Source organism: Pteropus alecto, unplaced genomic scaffold (assembly GCF_000325575.1).
Source record: "Pteropus alecto unplaced genomic scaffold, ASM32557v1 scaffold433, whole genome shotgun sequence".
Classification (NCBI taxonomy): domain Eukaryota; kingdom Metazoa; phylum Chordata; class Mammalia; order Chiroptera; family Pteropodidae; genus Pteropus; species Pteropus alecto.
The window spans coordinates 1,809,873-1,818,504 of NW_006433953.1; positions in this window are offsets into that span (position 1 = coordinate 1,809,873).

The window sequence follows — 8,632 nt, forward strand, 5'->3', positions numbered from 1 at the left end:
TCTCTATATCTGAGTTTGTTTCTGTTTGTTTGCTTATATTGTTCTTTAGTTCCACATGTAAGTGAAATCATATGGCACTTGTCTTTCTCTGACTTACTCCACTCAGCACAATACCCTCTAGGTTGATCTATGTTGTTGCAAATGGCAAAGTTTCATTTTTTTTTTTTATGGCTGAGTAATATGTACCACCTCTTCTTTATACATTCATCCGTTGATGGACACCCAGGTTGCCGCCATATCTTGACTGTTGTAAATAATTCTGCAATAGACGTATGGATTCACATGTCCCTTCGAAGTAGTGTTTTGGGTTTCTTTGGATAAATACCCAGAAGTGGGATTACTGGTTCCTTTTTGTCTCTTGTTTTAACCTTTGTTCTAAAATCTATTTTGTCTGGTATAAGTATTGCTTCCCTACCTATTTTTTTTTTTCATTTTCATTTTCATGAAATATCTTTTTCCATCTCTTTACTTTCAGCCTGTGTGTGTCTTTCCATCTGAAGTGAGCCTCTTGTAGACAGCATATTTAGTAAGTGTTTTGTTTTCTTATTCATTCGGCTACCCTATCTTTCAATTGGAGCATTTAATCCTCTTACATTTAAAGTAATTGTTGATAGATGTGTAGTTATTGCCGTTTTATTATTCATATGTTTTTTAATCTTCTGCTTCTCTTTCTCCTCCTCCTCCACCCCCTTCCTTCTTCTTTTTAAGAAGTCCTTCTAATATTTCTTGTAATATTGGTTTGGTGTTAATGAACTCCTTTAGCTTTTTTTTTTTTTTTTTTTTGGTCCGTAAAGCTCTTTATCTGTTCTTCAATTCTAAATGATAGCTTTGCTGGGTAGAATAATCTTGGATGTAGGTTCTGGCTTTTCATCACTGAATATTTCCTGCCATTTCTCCTGGCCTGAAAAGTTTCTATTGAGAAATCAGCTGACAGTCTTAAGGGAGCTCCCTTGTAGATAACTAATTGCTTTTCTCTTGCTGCTTTTAATATTCTCTTTTTGTCTTTAACCTTTAACATTTTAATTATGATGTGTCTTTATGTGGGCCTCTTTGGGTTCATCTTGTTTGGGAAACTCTACGTTTCCTGGGCTTGTGTGTCTATTTCTTTTGCAAGATTAGGAAACTTTTCTGTCATTATTTCTTCAAATAAGTTTTCAATTCCTTGCTCTCTCTTCTTCTGTTACCCCTATGGTGTGAATGTTGGTATGCTTGATGTTGTCCCAGAGGCCCCTTAAACTGTCCTAATTTTTTTGGATTGTATTTTCTCATTGCTGGTCTGATTGGGTGTTTCCTGCTACCTTACCTTCTAAATTGCTGATTCAGTCCTCTGCTTCATTTAATCTACTGTTATTTCCCATTAATGTATTTCCCTTTCAGTTATTGTATTCTTCATTTATGACATTCTTTTTAATGTTTTCTATCTCTTTTTTAAAGTTCTCACTGAGTTAATCTATTCTTCCCTTAAGTTCATTGAGCATCCCTATAACCAGTGTTTTGAACTCTGCTTCTGGTAGATCACTTGTCTCCATTTTGTTTATTTTTTTCTGGAGCATTGTTCTGTTCTTTCGCTTTGGACATGTTTCTTTGTCTCCCCATTTTGGCCACCTCCCTGTATTTGTTTCTGTTATTAGGTAGGGCTGCTATGTTTCCTGGTATTAGTAGTGTGGCCTTATATAGTAGGTGTCCTGTGAGGCTCAGTCTATAGTTTTTCCTGGTCACCTGAGCCAGGTGCTCCAGGTGTGTCCCTTGTATGGATTGTGTGTGTCCTCCTGTTGTAGTTGAGCTTTGGTTGCTGTTTGCACATCAGTGGAGCTGATTGGAGGTTGGCTGGTGACTACAGTGGAGGAGCTATTGTACAAGGGCTGACTCTACGGGCAGGACTCACTTTAGCAGGGTTCTGGTGCCTGCCCAGTCTGCTCTCTGGATGTGTTGTCTTCATATGTAGCCCACGGTGGTGCTCCGGCTTGGTGCAAAGCCAGCCACCAGGAGTGCTGATCCCTGGGCCTCCTGGGAGGGGCCTTGTCACAGGCCAAATTCATCCGCAGCCTGTGCCCTGCCTGGGGCCACCTGGCATGAGCCACCAAGTAATCTGCAGATGGCCACCACCCACGCTGGGCTTGGAGGTGCCATGAGAGGCCAAGCAGCAAACCAAGGCCAACTGCTGCTAGTGCCGGGCGTGGGGCTGCTCAGCAAGAGGTATGAGGCCCACTGAGACCTGATGCTGCTGGTTTGGGTTCTGTGAATCTTTGAGACATTTTAAGAAAGTTTACAGCATGAGCCAAGACAGGCCATTTGTATGGAAAAGCCACTGGAAGAGGCTTGGATGGGCCCTCAAGTTGGGTGGGGTGGGGTCTCAGGGAATCACCACGGCAGGGTGACCAGTGTTAGCCAGATTGATGGAGACTCAACTTGAAAGAGGCTGTGAATAGCCGAAAGAATCCTGAAAAAGAACAAAGTTGGAAGACACACTCTCTGCTAGTACTTCTGTCTGGGAAAAAGCTATCCCTCCAACCCTCACTCTGAAGCCACACAACTTAGTTCTTCCCCTTATGTCCCTGGCACCTTTCAAGCTGCTACCCCAGTGCTGGAGCTCAGAGCGTGTGAATTCCTCAGCAGGTAAATCTGTGTGTAGGCCTTTTAAGAGAAATGCCTGGGATTCCCATAGCCCTCCTTCTCACTCAGCCACAATCTCCACTGGTTTTCACTGCCAGAAGTTGTGGGGACTTCTCTGGGGAGCCTGGTGTGGGGCTGGGACCCCTCACTCCTCCAGGGGAACTTTGCAGCTAAGATATCCCTCCTGAATTTTTAATTGCCATAAGCAGGTATGGGACCAGGCATCTCTGCCCCACCTACCAGTCTCGAGGTGGGCTTTTCTGTATGTATCCAGTTGTAGGACTTATGTTTAGCTGGACTTCAGATAACTCCTAGTGATGGCTATTCTGTAGTTTAGTTGTAACTCTGATGTGATCGTGAGAGGAGGCAGGAACAGCATTTATATACTCTGCCACCTTTACTGGCAATCCACATTGCCCCAGTGTTTAGCATATACTTCACGAATGTAAGTACTCAGTAAATAACAGTTATTTCTATTTCTGTAACAATATGTAGTATAAAACAGAGTTCTGTTATTTCCATGGATTATTGTAGGCCTCCTTTTAGTTCCCAAGGTCCCAGTTTTTAGCATTGTGCACCCTTTCTAGTACTGCAGGATGATTTCAGCCTGATGACAAGACCATTTCTCTCCTAGGGAGAAGAGTTTACTTAAATATTTGAATTTTTTGGATCTGCATTGTTTTCCAAAGTGTATCAAGCCAATGGTGTATGAAGGGCAATGGATGTACCTAATTCTTAATAATTGGATGGGTTTTCTCATATGGTCTTGTTAGTCAATTCCGTGCAGTACAATTAAATCAGGAGAGAGAGGAAATTCAGTTAAATGGCTTCTCTCCCAGCCTCCAGCCTCTCTTCTTTCCTGGAATATTGTGGGATGAGAGATTTCCTTTTTTTTCTGCCTAAGGTAGTCCATGTGCAGGGGCTTAATTGATTTGCATGAGTTCCGTTTCTATGGGCCAAAGGTTATGAGATTATATTAAGAAAAGGGTTAAAATAGGTGGCTGAATTATTGAATTAATTTACTGATTAACTCATGTAAATTTGGCCCTAGAGGTGGCTCACAGCAATTGAGTGCTAGGTGAACTGAGCTATCTCCTTAGTTTGCTTTTAAAAATCACCTTGTCCTGTGCTTGAGACTGTACCATGGATACCAAATTAAATATTAATTCTGTGCAATTCAAATGCATTGTCTTACACTTGTTAATCTTCCTATAGTCAGTTAGATATTACCTGACCAAAAAAAAGATCTTGAAGTCTATTCATATTTAAAAAGCCATTTTATCATGGCCATAACATTTTTCTCACCATCAGATTTTCTCTCCTCTTTATTTCCCCTTTAGGTCTTAGTAAAGAAAATACAAGTCCAGAGTGTTTTGTACAAAAGGAGTGACTGTGCATAAACAGAATATTTATTTATTGAATTGAATAATTTATCTCTACATCTCCACTTTGCAAAGAAGTGTATTATTTCCAAATCTCAAATAATAAAGCTGCTTCTGAAAGCCTTGGTCATTGCTTTACACAGAGACAGTGAGAAATGTGAAAACGAGAGCATGGTCTCTGTGAGAAGTGATGAAGAGTGGTGGTTGTGACCCTGGCCTTTGGCACCAGCTTATCTGCCTTTGAATCTCAGCTTTTCTACTTGCAGCCAGCCATGTCACCTCAGGCAACTTACTTAATTTCTCCATGTTGAAATTACTATCTGTAAATTAGGGCTGACAGTAATACTGACTAGTAGGATTTTGAGGATCGAAAATAAACACATATTATATTTAGACAGTGCCTGATACATAATATGTGTTATATTAAGCGCATACTATAATCATTTGGTATTTTTCTCTAAGGTGTGGTTTTTACTCAATGTAAACATTAATAAAAGACATACAGCATCCCTCTGATGGCCTGAAAGATACATAGCCCCTCTTCAAATAGGCTGATGCAGTCACCGATCAGGTCATTTATCTCTCAAGATGCTTCTGGGCTCACGGGAGTTGAGGCCTGAGTGGAGTGTAATGAGTGAGGGCTTTTAGAGTCAAACGAGTTAGAGATTATATCTCAGCTTTGCCATTTGTGAGTGGGGTGACCTTGAGCAGGCCACTTACTCATTCTGAGCTATAATTTCTTCACCTGTGAAGGACTCTTGGAGGAAGGATTAAAAGAGGCACAGTATGGAAAGCATTTTGCACAATACCTGGTCCATGGTAAGTGCTCAATAAAAGGTAGCTTTTTATTGTTGTGACCGAGTCTTGGAGGGAGACAATCCAAAAGCTTATATTAGGAAGCATGGAATCTTTTCTAGGACCATTTTCTCCCTTCATGTCTTTATTTTCCTTGGGTGTAAGGATTAAAAAAAAATCCTTCGCTGAAATAATGTCTCAAAAAGCTACTAATGTTAACTGCATGTTGACTAGTTAAATTCAATTATTCGGGGTAGGTGAGACTCTTTTGACAAATTAGATCAAATTACAGCTGCAGTGTAAGAATATAACATTCCAATTCCCAGCATGGTTAGTTCCAAAGTTCCATCTTTATTTATCCATCTATTCATTCATTTAACATTTATTGCATACCTCTGTATGTCAGGCAACTGCCACTATGAATCATTTCTTAGCCTATGCTGACTATTCTCTGATAGTCAGATCTTTTTTTTTTGTATATTTCATCTTCTCAGCTAGATTATAAACCAATGTTTCTCAACTAGTGGTGGTGCTGTCCCTTTAGGGAACATTGGAAACCATAACAATCTTTGTTATTATAATGAATATATGTAATGATTATAATGTATATTATAATGAAGTACCACTGATATTTAGTGTTTGGAGGCCTGGGATATTAAATTTGAACAATGTATGAAATAGCCCTGCACAATGGATAATTGTCCCACCCAAAATGACAATAGTGTCCTTTTCCAGAAACACTGCTGCAAATGGATCTGGGGCAACAATCTTTTAATAAATCCTCTGTGTTTTTATCAAGTCTGGTATTCAACTCCTAGAAAGCGTTGGTTGTCTGTAATGATGATGTTCTCTTGATTAACCAAAAAGTTTAAGCAAGATTTTCAGAGAGAGAGAGAGAGAGAGAGAGAGAGGGAGAGAGAGAGAGAGAGAGGAGAGAGAGAGAGGAGAGAGAGAGAGAGAGATTCATTCATGGAGATATGGAATGTGATGATTTCAAAGATTGATTTAGATGAAAGAAAATTTTGTTTTCTGAAACAAATAGAAAGCTTTACCTCACTCATATGTGAAATCTTGAGACTGTAGGGATATAGAAACCCCTTCCTTGATTCACAAAACATTCCCCCCAAGCATTTCTATGCATCTCTTAAAGAAGTTGGTAAGTTCACTGCTATTACCAGGACTATGTCTACTCATTTTCTAATCACCAGGCCATGAGCCAGGGCCACACCACAACCAAGATTCATTGGTTTTAAGCAGATTAATAAGATGCTTTGATAAAAGATACTTGAGAGAAATTATATCTTCAGCTTCAGTGGATATTTGTTATTATTATTTGGTGATCTAGTATCTGATTTCTTTCTAATTGAGGAATCCCTCATTGGGTATAGTTCCGGAAAATCATCTATTTTTACTCTTTTTTAAAAAATAAATTTACTTATGCAAATTACTTTCAAGTATTCAGTACATTGGTTAGACATCTATATAGTTCATAAAAGGATCCCCTCAATTGCTCCCTCCCTGCCCTGGCTTTCCACTTAGACATAATATTAATACTAACTGCATTCTCTATGCCATGCTCCCCATGCCCAACTATCAACTACTAATTTGTACTTCTTTAACCCTTTACCCCATTCTCCCAGCCTCCAACCCCCCTCCCCTCTGTCTGTCACCAAACTGTCCACTATATTTGTGTCTGTTTTTGATTAGTTTGTTCTTTTTGTTCCTTAGATACTGCATGTAAATGGAATCATATGGTATTTATCTTTCTCTGTCTGACTTATTTCACTCAACATAATAAGCTCTAGGTCATCTATGTCATTGCAAATGGTAGGATTTCATTTTTTTAAAGGCTGAGTAATATTCCATTGTATATATAAACCATAATTTCTTTATTCAATCGTCTGTTGATAGGCATTAGGTTTCTTTCATATCTTGGCGATTGTAAATTGTGCTGCCATGAATATTGGAGTGCGTAGAATCTTTATGATTTATTGTTTTGGTTTTCTTTGCATAGATACCCAGAAGTGCAATTGCTGGACATAAAGTGGAAGTTAAGAGAAGCCTGATTCTCCAAGACTCCCCCAGGTACCTCCTGCTACATACTTCCTGCTGGAGAGCAGAAGTAGTAACTGCTTTTGTGAAAATGCAGCTGCACAGTCCTTTTGGAATTGGCCCAAGGTGAAGACCATTAAATCAAGGCTATAGCAGATCATTAGAAGGAACAAATTCCTAGTCGTAAAGCCTATGACTTGACAAGATATATACCTTGATTGTACACAGGATTAACACCAGTGAGAAGTAAGGAGATGTTTCTGTAATTTTCTAGAGAGGGTGTTTTGCTGAGGTTCTGTGGGTGGTACCCAGAAAACCCCTTTGCCTCTGAGCTTGAACAGGAAGTATGTAGCCTTGAGAGCTACTTGTGACTATGAGAAAGCCAGACCTGAAAGAAATTGAATGTTTCCTACTATGGTTGAGTGGTCTATCAAGCTTGTCTAAAGCCCTCTTTATCTCTGGAGTTTTTAGTTAGGTGAGCTAATTAGTCATTTTGCTATTCAATCCAGGCCAAACTGAATTTCCTCTTAGTTGCAACAGAAATTGTTATAAGTAATTTGTCTTTTTCTCAGTCATCAAAATTGGAAGCTTGGCCTTTTACCATTTGAGAATTAGCAAGGTCTATACTGATATTACCAAAACTGGTTTATGACAGTCAATGAGAGATTCTTGTAAGTGCTGGATATCTAGCACAAGGTCCAACCCTCTCCTAAGAATTCTACACATTTTAGTTGAGATCAATTTAGTGCTTCCCGCAGATATCTCTAAAAACCCAGGCACTTTCTCTTCTACCTTTACAGTTACCTCAGCCAACTATGTCAGTAATATTCCAATTTAAGATGCTTCTTGGGGAAAAGCACTTCCCAAAGATTTGTCTTCAAGCTTTTCACCTGCAATGAGAACTACTGTCATCATTTCTTCCAGGAGCCCTTAGTAAAGTCACCACAACAATCACCATATTTATTTGGAACTAACAAATTGTTTTTATGTAAATATCATTAAAACTGGTATGCACTTTTCTCAGAAGATGAAGTTTACATTATGGCACCAAATAGGATATTTATACTTGCAAAATTGCTTTGAAAAGTTTTGTTCCAAAAATGGTGCCAGATAGCTCTTTAATGTGTTTGGTAAAGATTGTGCAAGGAATCTGCTTATTTAAAAATCCTTGAATGGGTAATTGAGTTATGACTACATTTCATCATTTATGTCCAAAGAGACTATAAGATGCATTGGAACATATCCTCTTTCTAGCAGCCACCTGTCTGATGGCCATACCCTCTTTATTTACTTACCAGGATGAGAGGTCCTCAACTGCTTGTTCATATTGATAAAAGAATCTGCCTCACAAATGGGGATCAGACAAGAGCAGTGATACCTCGATGCTATGTAGTGCTATTTTGATTAGAGAATTAAGAACAGAATAACGCTTGACTCATCTCTACATCTTTTGGTCAGTTCTGAATTTCCACCTAATTGTTTATTTAAAAAAAACCTAAAATTATGTCTAACCTAAAGAAGGGCATCACCGCAGTTTGTGGCAAGTGCCTGTTACACTAGTGAAAATCCTTTAGCTGGGAGGTGATGCTCTTTCCTAACTCTAAGAAATAAGAGATATGCCACTGATGCTGTTTTCTCTCTTTTAGGGATTCAATAAAGTTAATGTTTATTCAATGATTTAAATATGACCTGATGAAATTACACTTTGGAGTAAGTCGTCTTGTATGCAGAAAGAAAATGCATTTTGCTTTGATACCTCTTCTTCTGCTCAGAAATTATGATCTGTGCCC